Below are 14,386 nucleotides of genomic sequence, written 5' to 3' on the forward strand. Positions count from 1 at the left end.
AATTTATTACAACAGTGCCAGCTTAATGTTGAATATTCAATACAAAATATAGTGATGTTGAGGCTTACAATAATACTGATGCTAGAATATTAAGAGACAGTCAAATTTAAACTTATGGTATGAGATCAATAAATAGAATTGTGGACTATGATTTTTGCATCGTCCTGCATTTGTACTTAATCAGTTAATGTCCAATCAGGAGAAAGAAACCACACATTAATTTGAACAGGGGAATTTAATATAAAGAATTATTAATTGTAACAGAGGACTAGAGTAAGAAGGGATTGGCTAGTAAGAAGTAGAGAACTCTAAATATAGAAACAGCAGATGCTAACCCTAGGGATGAGCCCAGATGCCTGCAGAAGACTCCTGCATCCCCGAGGCTGAGGTGCAGCCCTTGTTAGAGAAGGCACAGGTGAATGGCAGAGAAGTACCTAACCCTACCCTTACCCTTAACCCTAACCCTAACCCTTAGGAGAAACTGCCGTAAGTCTGCCCTCTGGGGTGCCAGAGAAAGCTGTCCTTTGTGGGTGCTGCTGGCTATCATGCACTGAAGGAGCAGGGCATGGGGAAGCTGAGTGTGACTCAGGAATCTGAGGGACTCTGCCATAAACATCCCTGGGGATGGGGGGAAGGTGCTGAGGAAGGGGCTGCAGCAGAGTGCCCACAGGCATGCGCTTTAGGAGCTGGGCTGAGAAGAACCTGCAAGCAGTGAGAGAGCTGAAGAGACTCTGCTACAAAGTGTAGGGGTCTAGGTGCCTGGAGAAGCTATGAGCTGCTGAGTGTTGCTGGCCTCTGTGTTCTACAGGAACGGGCACTGAAGAGGCAGAAGTGCTTGTAGGAGTCCATTGCCGTGAGTGAGCAGAACTGAAGTGGGAAGAAAAACTCCTTCCTGGAATGCCTCTTCAGTCCCTTCTACTGATAAAGCTTCTTGTCAGCTGTAACAGGAAAAAATGTGTATGTATTTGAAGGGTCAAGTACCATTTTCACAGAGCAGTCTAACAGGGTCAGTTTGGAGCTGGAAGGCAGTAAAACAATAAGTGGCACATTATGACGAACAAAAAAAATTGAATATGAGAAGTTCATATTTCTATTCTTTGTGCTAATTTATTAAACATACTTCATTCCCGTGTGGATTCTAGAAATGCTTATGAACTGGAAAATTCACAAATACTATTTGCATTTATAGTATTGAAAACAAAATCTCTAATTGACAACCAATCCTTAAGAAAATAGTGTACTCATGGGGTGCCTGGGTGGCTCAGTTGTTAAGTATCCATCTGACTCTTGATTTCAGCTCAGGTTGTAATCTTGGGGCCCTGAGATGGAGCCCAGCATCCGGCTGTCTCCCTGCTCAGTGGGGAGTCTGCTTGAGATTTTTCTGCCCTTCCCCACCCCCCACTCACTTGCATGTGCTCTCTCTCAGATAAATAAATAATTTTTTAAAGATTTTATTTATTTATTAGAGAGAGAGAGAGCATGAGAAGGGGGAGGGTCAGAGGGAGAAGCAGACTCCCCCCTGAGCAGGGAGCCCAACGTGGGACTCAATCTTGGGACTCCAGGATCAATAATAAACAAATAATTTTTTTTAAAAAAGAGTATACTCTTGAGGGGAGCCTCTGCAATATTGACCAGAGTGACATCATCTATTAGAAATCTATTTGTATTCACATATTTTAAAAGTTTAACAGAGATGTTTTACTATTTTAACATAAAAGCAATCCTTTCTCACGTAAGTTTTTCATTACTTCACCCATCAGCAGCATTCCCTCATTGCCGAAACATTTTAAAATTGGTTTCCAAACTGCCAAGTTCTCTTCTCATATTGCTTTCTGCACTGTCCTTTTCACTTGCCAATCCCTACAAGTACTATTTGCTCATGGATCTCTTGTCTACCTGTGTTTACTTACTAGGCTCCTCATACAATTCCATGCCTTCTACCAGAATTGAAGATTCCCATTTATAAGAATATAGTACAAGCACTATTATTATTATTTTTTAATATACTCAACAGACAGACTCATTTGGAGGAGGAAAGGGAACAACACACACATGGCATCTTCAATCATGCCAGGTAACAAGGAATCCCCGCCAATCCCCGAACATAAGGATAGGTGGCCAGGATCAACAGTTTTTCAGTAGAAGTGATAGAGAGAGAGTATAATATGGACGGATCCAACAAGTCTAAGGATGAAGATAATGCCAACAAATTTTATACCCCAAACAAGAGGCATTAGGCTGAGTAGCCAGTAGGTGAGCAAATCTGAGAAAACTGACAAAATTTAAAATCCTCACAGGTTTCAATAATTAAAAAGTACAAAAGGAACTTCTCTTCCAATTGATAGAAGTTTACCCCCAAACTCTGCAGGGGGCAGAAATGCTGGGCACAAATTCTGGGACTCCCAGATGTAGAGTGGTTCATATATGAAGAGAGGTTCAAAGGAGGCCAAGTTCTGAAAGTAGTATAGCAGCAAAATATTTCACAAACAAGAGAACTACTTTAAGGGACAGGTTTGTTGAGCTCTGAAAGGTACAAAAAGATACAAAGGAAGTACCTCTGAATTGACTTATCTGTGAGGAATAGAGATGTGACCACGCAAAACGTTTTTTTCAATACCTCATGGTAAAAATACAAAGGGAATGGTCTGGATATCAGTTGTTAGACTGGGGAAGCCAACCTGCTCTATCACTTCACTGTATGTGGAAAGTTCTTCCTAATAATCTAGGAAAAGCCAACTCTTTTAACCATGAAAAGTCAGTAAGAATGATTATCAATTCACCTATATGTATTTTGTAACAAAAGGTGAAAATTAATGAAGTCCAAAAGTTAATTAAACACACACACACACACACACACACGAAAAATATGGTGTCAGGGCAGATGAGAATAGCAACAATATTTCAAAGTGAGTTATAACAAATTAAGAAAATGATAAAGTGATTCCTATGAACAGAATGAATGTGTTAAATGTTTAAAATCAATGGTTAAACTATAGCACAGTGTTACAAGAAAGGTGACAGAACCTAGAAATAAAACAGAAAAAAAATCATTTTAAAAAGACTACACTCAAAGGTGTACAGGAGTGAACTGACATAACAGAAATCACAGGGAATAAAAAATGATGAGCTAAAATAATGATATAGAAGCAAAAAAAAAAAAGGCAAAAAGTTTCTAGAGTAAAGGAGATAAACAATAAAACAGTTCTGCCAAAATGATTAAATCAATCAAAGAAAAAATATTAAAACTCATTCATTTAAGAAAAATTTCCTGAATGAAAGCTCAAATATACATATTTTAAAAGCATACACATTATATAGTGAAACAAAATCTAAAATGTTCAACAGTGAGACATATCTCAGTGAAATTATTGGGTTTTCAGAATAATTAAAAAATTATTTTGGACACCCACATAAAAGATCAAGTGCTTTTAAGGGAAAGAAAATCTGATTGGACTCATAATTCTTTTTTTTTTTTAAGATTTTATTTATTTGACAGGGACAGCAAGAGAGGGAACACAGCAGGGGGAGAGGGAGAAGCAGACTCCCTGCTGAGCAGGGAGCCCAATGTGGGACTCGATCCCAGGACCCTGGGATCGTGACCTGAGCCGAAGGCAGACGCTTAATGACTGAGCCACCCAGGTGCCCCATGTGTCCTATTATTTTCAAGTACAAGCTTATTCCTCACTTTGTGTGTTCCTATGCACATGACTAACACTTGACATAGTCATTAAATGAAATGAAAATAGTGAGTTTGCATATCAATATTCACTTATTTTTTAAGATTTATTTATTTTAGAGAAGGAGAAAGAGTGAGGGTGGGAGGGGAAGAGGGAGAGGGAGACAGAGTCTTAAGCAGATTCTGTGCTGAGCATGGACCCCTATGCAGAGCTCAGTCTCATGACCCTGAGATCATGACCTGAGCCGAAACTGAGTCTGCTGCTTAACGGACTACACCACACAGGCACCCCTCAATATTCATTTCTAAACCTCATGTTCATGGAGAGGAAGGGGTGGTACCATATTTAATCTCTCTTTAGGCACATTGCAGAGTGCTTGGCACATAGTTAATGTGTAGCAAATATTGATTAGATAAACAAATAATGGATGAAAGATGGAAGAATTATAGAAATTCATATATGCTAAATTTTCATTAGGATGATCAAAGAGAATTTTTGCTGAGTTGGTATGTAAACTGAATCATGAAGGTGGAGGATTATTCAAGTAAAACAGTATGCCAAATTGCCAAAGATATAAAAAAATCTGAAGTGATACTAGAAAATATCAAGAATATGAAGCTTACCTCTATTTTGGAGTATTAATGCTAAGGACAAGTTAGAGATTTAAAAAAAAATCAAGTAGCCTGCAATTAAACCCAGAAACATCACAAAAATATTCAGAGAAACAGAAATTAATATAAGGACCAATTTGAGGTAAATTTAGTTTCCTAGAAATTACATGTAGAGGGAAAAGAACTTAAAATTGTTTTAAGGAAAGAGTAATAAAATAAATGTTAGAACCATTCTTATTTTGCTAAGTGGCTAAAATAAAGCAATGACATACTATGTAACAATTTTTTTTTTTTAGAATGAGTGTCTTAACCATAAATTTAAGTTAAATGGTTAAAAAGAAAAGCAATGATATTACTACATTTTATTTTCTATTCAACCTCCCAAACACCATAATTTTCTACGTATCTTTACCATATGTAAAGATAAAATAAATGACTTTTGGTGAATGTTTCTTGCATCCAACAACCCTCATCTTCATGAGATCAAGGATCATGTCTTATTCACCTTGGCATTTCAATCCTTGCTCTAGTGACTTGCACACTGATACACTCATACAGTGAAAAATAAATAACACTGAATAGCAGTTGTTAAGAATTCATTTTGTCCTATGCAATATACATTGTGTGAATCACCACGTATAATTTTAGCAACAGCTGATGTGATAGGTACTAGTGTCTTCCCCTCTTTTACAGAAGAAACTAAGGCTGAAGGATGAACAGTTAAAAAAGAAAACTCTTCTGCAGTCATGTCACTAGCAAGTAGTAACCCAAAACTTGAATCTAGGCAGGCTAGCTCTCAAATATGATTCTGTAATTACCAGAGGGTACTTTTTTTCTAGAAATGGAATACAGGTGGGTAATTAAAAGCATGATTACTTTTGTTTTAAAATTTGAGGCCAGCAGTTATATATCTTATGAAGGTTTTATATTTTTATTCTGGTGATAAAGTCAGTGTATGTCACGCATATTTGATTTCAAATTGCTTCAACATTTATTTAGCAGTAATTAAATTTGAGTTTATACTTAATGTAATCTATATGTAGTACCTGTTGAGAAACAATTCTCCCTGGGTCTCGTGGGTTTTTTTGTTTTTGCTTTTAGTTTTTGATGTAGTGTTCAATGATTCATTAGTTGCGTATAACACCCAGGGCTCAAAGCACTGGCTGCTATTCTTCCAGACTTTTTTGCAAAGATATTTTCATACCAAATGGCCTTCAAGATAGAAATATTGTTAACTCTGGAACAAAGGAAAGGTACACTAATTTCTAATTAGAAGAGATTTGATTTCTCTAAACGCAGAGTTCCTCTGCCATAATATAATCGACCGTATGTGTGCAGTTATCATGTGGCTCTCTTTGTGTCTCCCCACTAAAATGGGACTTGGGGAACTAACACAAATAAGTGGATATTCTGGCTACTGCTATGGATTAGCAATAAACTGTCCATTTTTAACTCAGGAATCTATCAACATACATAAAACTTTGGCAAGCAAATTCATTAGCTTGTATATAGTATGAAATCTTAGACCCTTTAAAGTTCCTAACATATATATTGTGTGATTTTTTATTACATATTATTAAATGACTTATTTTTTAGGAAAGAAATTTGCTGATTTATCTAATATTTTTAAAAAGACCCAAGATTTGAATGACTAGAAGAGTCCATGAAAACCCATCAAAGATTTATATTTTCCAAATGGTTCAAATGCTTAAATATTCAATCTATTCCTTACCATCTTTAATATATATTTGGCTGGTGATGAATATTTTTAAAACATTAGACCAGCTGTTCACAACAGGAGCCAATCTGTCTCCTGGGGAATGTTTAGCAACATCTGGAAACATCTTTGCTACACACTGCTTGAGTTATATACATTCATTGCTTGTCTCAGCTGAGAGTGGTGCTATTAGCATTTAGTGGATATAGAGACCAGGGATGCTGTTAAACATCCTATAGTGTACAGGACAACCTCCCATAATTAATTATTTCGTCCCAAATGTCAATTATGATAATGTTGAGAACCCAGATATACATATATATGCTTCCACATCTGAATTTGAGAGATCTAAGTCAATTCTCTCAATGATAAGAATTAATCTGCATATAAAATTAGAAAGATATAAGTATCTCTACATTTGTCTGTCATATGTGTATAATACATTTCATGAAAATCAAACCATAACATAAACAACAGCAAATAATCAACAGAAAACCAAAATTTCAATCATTTCTAAATTTTTAGGATGTACCTATATTTAGACATATTAGAGTAATATAGTCAAGCCTTTATTATTATTATTATTATTGATAAGGAGGTATAACCAATACTGTATATACAGAAAACAAACTTTTATCATGTATGTGGATGGGGGTGGATGTTTATGGTATGAACATTAAAAAGATGGGTATGGCCAAAGACGGGTATTAAAGAGGGCACATATTGAATGGAGCACTGGGTGTTATATGCAAACAATGAATCATGGAACACTACATCAAAAACTAATGATGTAATGTATGGTGATTAACATAACATAATAAAATTAAAAAAATAAAAAAATGAAAAAATGAAAAAAATTAAAAGATGGGTATGGACATTATAAAGATGGGTATGGAAATGAACATTAAAAAGAAATTATCCTGTATTTGGTTACTTAAGTCTATGCTGTTACTATGGAAAATGCAGTACTATATATCTATTTGTTATTATAACAATCTGTCGAGGAAATTCTATAATTTGTATACATTACTTTTCAAAATTGTAATACTGTATTTGAATATTACCTGGTTTTTAGAACAATCCTTAAGCATCCATGACTTTACAAATTATAGTTACAAAATTATAAGTATGACCAACATATGTGTATGCATATATGTGTATATGTATACATGCATATATACACAACTACTCACATATAATTAGCTAACATACACTGAACATCTGTGTCATGGGGTCAAATAAAATTCGTCAAAATTGATATAGTATTTTCTGGTTCACAAGTGGGGACTAACAGTGTCTTCATAACATCCAGTGTTAGAAGAATCCATCTACATACAATTAGAACTTTTATTTTTCAGGGGAAAATTAATGTTGTTTTAAAGACACTAAAAAGAAATACATTGGGCGCCTGGGTGGCTCGGTCAGTTAAGCATCTGCCTTCGGCTCAGGTCATGATCCCAGGGTTCTGGGATCGAGCCCCGCATTGGGCTCCCTGTTCAGTGAGGAGTCTGCTTCTCCCTCTCCCTCTGCTGCTCCCCTGCTTGTGTTCCTCCCACCCGCTCATGCTCTCTCTCTCATGCTCACTCTCTGTTTCAAATACATAAAATCTAAATAAATAGATAGATAGATAGATAGATAGATAGATAGATAGATAGATAGAAAGAAATCCAGTACAGGAAGAGGGGCACAGGGGCTGTGACAGGAAGAGGAGTTGGGAGACCGGGTAGCACAGTCTGGTGGCCTGGGTTGCAAGTGGACAGTGCTGCTTTGGCCTATGTGACTGGCGCTGACCTCTGTCTAGAGAGGATTCAAGCTGAGCATTGAGGAACCTCTTCTCAAAAAGGTTCGACTGAGTGAAGTAGACTTCAAAATTATGGCACAAGATGAGTTAATTCTAAGATGGAAACAATATGAAGTATATATCCAAGCTTTGGAGAGCAAGTACACAGATCTTAATTCTAATGATGCAACTGGCTTAAGGGAGTCTGAAGAAAAACTAAGAAGCAGCAACAAAAGTCTGCACACACGGAAAAATCCATGTAATGTGACTAGCAACCAAGGAGCAGGAGATACAATTGTATACTACTCAAATCCAGTACCTCAAGCAAGTCCAGCAGCCAAGTGTTACCCAAATGAGATGAACAATGGTAGATGCAGTGATCAACTGGTTTTTCCTAAAAATGAAAGGTGAATTGGAAGAGACTAAAAACAAACTGGAACAAGCCTGAAATAAACTGTGTACCTGGAAGTTTATGCCTGATAGGTAAACAGTCATACTCCCCAGTCAAGACTTCCCTGACCATCCCACTAGGAAAAAGCTGTGGTGGGACAGCCAAGTACTCCTTTCCACAGTAAGACTTAGACTTTTTGAGCAAAAAAAAAAAAAGCCACGTTCTTATACTTTCCAGCTTGAAATTGTTCATGTAAAACTTACCAGATGAACCTTGTGTTTGGCTTTTTTCTCTTCCTCTTACCCTTGTTTCAGAGGCTGATGGTGTGGGACTATTCCGAAGAAGTGGCCACTTCCAAAAAATTTCCCTTTTAGAACTTGTAGACACTTGAGAAATCTTTCTGTTTGAAGAAACTAGACAGAGAAAGAGAAGTCTCAAATCTGGGCACACTGTGTCTTCAGACAGTTTGGAGGAATGAAAACCTAGAAATTTAAAATCATGAATTGAACATGTAAAATTCCAATAAAATGTGAAAATGGAATATGCATCACTCTTAACCTTGAGCATACTGACTGAGAGACACTGTATATCAGTTTTGTCAATAAGACTATGGACTTCATCATTGTTGTTGAACTTCGGGTTCTAAACTCAAATGAGCCAAACAGGCAAAGCGTTAATGGCAAAGTGTTGAATGCTTAAACCAAGGAGAATCAAGAGCTTGTAAATCAGCTGTCCCAGGGATGTGTTGCACACCTCGAAGCAGAGCTGGCTTTACAGAAAAAATATAGCCAGGAGCTTAAATGCAGTCAGAATGAACTGAATGTCTTCATCATTCAACTTGACAGAAGTAGAAGGTATGCTGAGCACCGTTCTAGTTCTTCAGCAGCAACTGAAAGAGATATGCTGGTAGTTGGCTCAGTACCAACAGTCGCAGTCTCACACTCCAGCCCCAAGTACCAGCAGGACTACATCTTCTGAGCCTATATGACAGGCAGAGGCCACAGGTAAAGACTGCAGTTGGCTGGCCAATGGACCAAATAATGGCAGTTCCTCCTAGCAGAGGACATCTGGGTCCAGATTTCACAGGAAGAGAGACATAGCCAGAAATGACTTCCCTTCTTCTCCAGGGAATGGTAATAAAGCTTTCAAAAGCTCAGAACTGGCAGAGGAGGTAGTAGTTATGCAAACCAACTCAGTGCAGGGTATGAAAGTATAGACTTTTCACTGGCAATGAAAACTCTCACACACCACTCAAATGACACAGACTCTAATCATGACCCTCAAGAGGAGAAAACAGTAAATGGGAAAGGTAACTGAACTGTGGGTTCCTGCCATGTTCAGAATGGCTTGGACTCAAGTGTAAATGTGCAGGGTTCAGTTTTGTAATATTTTTTCCAATAAATTTTCATACAGTGCCATTTAATTTGGGGGAGATTCTGTTCAGGAAATAAACACATACTTTTGTCACAATTTACCTTTTTTTGTGGGTGTGTTTTTTTTTTTTTTTCTTTGTTTCAATACCTCTGTCACTTTGGAAATTTTAACAGTTAATTCCTTTGTTGTTAAAAGGACATTTTGTGTACTGTCACGTTACTGTTACATGAGTTAATGTATAGTTATAAATGGAAATCTTTCTTTAAAGCATAACACAATTATCTCTGTAGAAATCTGTGTCTATCTTACGACCTGTGCTGTGTAAGGGCATTCTTACCCATGCTCGAGTTAGCTGTTAGAGTAGATATAGTTTTATGACTGCCAAGTTTGCCCAGTACAGTAGTTTTATCATAAAAGTTAGACTTGCTGATAGAGTCCTAGAGTAGTTTAAGGGTTAGATACAGTTTTTCCCATCATACATCTGTGCCTTTTCTCTTTAGGTGACTGAATGTTTAAGAAATTTATGTGTATAGTTACTCAGTTTTTATCAACTGTTGTATCCTGTTAATGCATATTGCTCTGTGACTCCAATATATCTTACCTATACTGACCAAACCTAAATAAAAATTTGTATTGTAAAAAAGGAAGGAAGGAAAGAAGGAAGGAAGGAAGGAAGAAGGAAGGAAGGAAGGAAAGAAAGGAAGAAAGAAATCCAATATAGGGAACAATTAATTTTATTACATGGTTGGATAGTAACTGATTTTGATGGATGAGTATGATAATAACCTATTTGTGAATAGTCTTTGCAAATAGAATTAATACTTATGAGATTCCAAAGAGGAAAAATAAATTAACTACTACATTCACAATTGAGGGACATTATTCACACATATTCAAGACAAAAATTTCATTCTTAATCAAAATTTTAGCCTTCCTTTTACTCAAAATCTATCAATTGTTGAATATATTTTAAATAGAATTTTAAAATGAAACATCTTACTGACTAAAGAAATACCAATTTTAAAGAATTTCTTTCAAAACTCTGAGTTTTTAAAATATAGATTTACTTACATTTTCATTAGTTGTTATTTTACCATGCAGCCAGAAGTATTTTCTACTCTGTGTGAATGTGGGGGTGGGGGTGGGAGGTCCAGGCTTAGTTATAAAAAAATTAGTCCAGAGGTACCTGGCTGGCTTAGTTGGTAGAGCATGCAACTCTTGATCTCAGGGTCATGAGTTTGAGCCCCATTTTGGGCATAGAGCCTACCTAAAATGTCAAAAAAATATATAGTCCAAAACTCAAATGAAAGAAGTAATGAGAGAAAGTTGAGAGAAATTATGAATTAAAATAGTGTTTAAATATACATTAAATCTACTGAATAGAAAAAAAAAACTTTCCATCTAGTTGTTATGATTAAAGAAAAAGATTTCTTTTTTTTAATGGTGATGTAATTGACCTAAAACATTATATTAGTTTCAGGTGTACAATATAATGTTTTAATATTTGGAAATATTGCAAAATGATCATCATAATAGGTCTAGTTAACATCCATTGCCATTCATAGCGTTTTTTATGACGAGAACTTTTAAGATCTACTCTTTTAGCAACTTTCAAATACACAGTATAACTAGAATCACTACGCTGTACGTAACATCACCATGACTTACTTATTTTATAAGTAGAGAATCAAATTTCTATACCAGAAAACATGAATAAGTGAAAACTGAGATTTTTTAAATAACTGAATTTTCAAAACAATTAAGAAACTTGAGATATCAGGTCAGGAACAAGGCAGGGATGTCCACTCTCACCATTGCTACTTAACATAGTACTGAAAGTCCTAGCCTCAGCAATCAGACAATAAAAAGAAGTAAAAGGCATCCAAATCATCAAAGAAGAAGTCAAAATTCCACTCTTTGGAGACAACATGATACTCTGTAGAAAACCTGAAAGACTCCACCAAAAAATTGCTGGAACTGATTCACAAACTCAGCAAAGTTGCAGGATACAAAAATCATAATCTGTTGCATTTCTGTACACCAATAATGAAGCAGCAGAAAGAGAAGTCAAGGAATTGATCCTTTTTACAATTGCACCAAAAAACCGTAAGATACTTAGGAATAAACCTAACCAAAGAGTTAAAAGATCTGTATGCTGAAAACTACAGGACACTTAAGAAATAAATTGAAGAAGACACAAAGAAATGGAAAAACATTCCATGCTCGTGGATTAGAAAAATAAATATTGTTAAAATGTTTATAGTACCCAAAGTAGTCCGCAGATTCAGTGCCATCCTGATCAAAGTAATAGCAGCACTTTTGCAGAGCTAGAATAATCTTAAAATTGTATGGAACCACAAAAGACCCCCAATAGTCAAAGTAATGTTGAAAAAGAAAAGCAAAGTGGGAGGCATCACAATCCTTGACTTCAAGTTATATTATGAAGCTGTAATGATCAAGACAGTATGGTACTAGCACAAAAATAGACACATAGATCAATGGAACAGAATAGAGAACCCAGAAATGGACCCACCACTGTTCGGTCAAACTTTTCAGAAGCATAATCTTTGACAAAGCTGGAAAGACTATCCAATGGAAGAAAGAGTCTCTTCAACAAATGGGGCTGGGAGAACTGGATGGCTACATGCAAAAGAATGAAACTGGATCACTTTCTTTTGCCCTACATAAAAATAAATTCAAAATGGATGAAAGACCTAAATATGAGACAAAAACATCAAAATCCTAGGGGAGAACACTGGTAGCATCCGCTTAGACCCCCGACTATGGCAACTTCTTACTAGACAAGTCTCCTGAAGCAAAGGAAACAGAAGCACAAATGAACTATTGGGACTTCATAAAGATAAAAAAACTTCTGCACAGTGAAGGAAACAATCAACAAAATTAAAAGGTGACCAACAGAATGAGAGAAGATATTTGCAAATGACCTATCTGCTAAAAGGTCAGTATCCAAAATCTATAAAGAACTTATCAAAGTCCATCGACAGATGAATGGATAAAGAAGATGTGGTATATATATATATATATATATATATATATATATATATATATACACACACAATGGAATATTATGCAGCCATCAAAAGGAATGAAATCTTGCCATTTGCAACGATGTGGATGGAACTGGAGGGTATTATGCTGAGCGAAATAAGTCAATCAGAGAAAGACATGTATCATATGATCTCACTGATATGAGGAATTCTTAATCTCAGGAAACAAACTGAGGGTTGCTGGTGTGGTGGGTGGGAGGGATGGGATGGCTGGGTGATAGACATTGGGGAGGGTATGTGCTATGGTGAGTGTTGTGAATTGTGTACGACTGTTGAATCACAGACCAGTACCTCTGAAACAAATAATACATTATATGTTAAAAAAAAAAAAAGAAGAAGAAGAAGAAGATAGCAGGAAGGGAAAAATGAAGGGGGGGAAATCAGAGGGGGAGATGAACCATGAGAGACTATGGACTCTGAGAAACAAACTGAGGGTTCTAGAGGGGAGGGGGGTGGGGGAATGGGTTAGCCTGGTGATGGGTATTAAAGAGGGCACATACTGAATGGAGCAATGAATCATGGAACACTACATCAAAAACTAATGATGTAATGTATGGTGATTAACATAACATAATAAAATTTAAAAAAAAGAACTTAACCCACACCATCATGCATACATCCCCACTGAGTACTCTTATTATCCTCCCTCCTTTCTATATTGACATAATTGTCTGAAAATAATCAGCAATGCCTATATTGCTTGATGCCATTCTTTTTCTTTTCACCATGTGGTGTTTGATAATCATCAGGATACTCTGCAAGGTTAGAGTTATCTCCCATCTTCCTTGGGGATTTTCCAGCAGCAGCCTTCTCTCATGATAGCTGGTTACATCTGTATTGCTCTATGCAATCAGTAGAATTGCATCCAAAATATGTATCTCAAACTTTTCAGAAGCATGAGAGAACTGAACGCTGTATTGGATTGTGCTCTGGTAAAACCTGTGTTTTCTACTAAAGACTAAACATGGAAATGAATCAGTCAGCCAAACATGAAAGTCTATTTGCCACATGACTATTATTAAATGTTTCTCAGAAGATCTCAGTATATCTTCCTAGGATCCTGTGTTTTTCTATAATCAAAATTATTTCAGTAGGTCTGACTGAAACAGAGTATGTTATTCACTACATCTGGGCCTAGGGCATTACCTATAAAATGAGAATGTGTTATCTTCATGACAGGATTGTTTTAAAAATAGGTAATGGGCTTTACATAGCACAGGTGCTCTACAAATATTAACTCCTCTGTTTAACCTAATGAGTATATACTATTTTAGGGAGCAATACTCTGTATTGCTGTAGATAACATCACAGGAATGGTCATTAAGTTTTACAACATGGATTTAGCAACTCAGTTTTAGAAACAGTATGATTGTTAGGGCCTTACATCCTCTTTAGCAGGAATATGTTATAAAGATATTTTGATTTCCTTCAACCCAATTTTAATCATCAGTCCTGCCTTTTTTTCCTTCTTCATATTACTATTTAAATAATAGTTAAACTTGGGGGAGGTCTTTTGTTTTAAAATAGTCAATAGGTAAATAATAAATTATCAAATATCCATTTGTTTGAATATACAATGTAATTTTGACTAAATTGTCTTTTATTTAAGGTTATCCTGAAACGTGGAGTTGCGAAATGTGCTGTAAACTACAAATCACCCATTTTGCTACAAATAAAATCAATTCCATTCATTTACTGAAATTTTCTACATATAATCAATAAATCTGTAAATAAACATGGATATTAAATTCAAATCTAACATGTTGAT

At 36.0% G+C, this 14,386-nt stretch overlaps 1 pseudogene; it reads left to right on the plus strand.

Moving 5' to 3' along the window:
* The first annotated feature begins 352 nt into the window (after positions 1 to 352).
* On the plus strand, positions 353 to 8,550 carry LOC118553943 (pre-mRNA-splicing regulator WTAP pseudogene; annotated as a pseudogene).
* The last annotated feature ends 5,836 nt before the right edge of the window (positions 8,551 to 14,386 follow it).

The sequence above is a fragment of the Halichoerus grypus genome, chromosome 8 (genome assembly GCF_964656455.1).
Source record: "Halichoerus grypus chromosome 8, mHalGry1.hap1.1, whole genome shotgun sequence".
Classification (NCBI taxonomy): Eukaryota; Metazoa; Chordata; class Mammalia; order Carnivora; family Phocidae; genus Halichoerus; species Halichoerus grypus.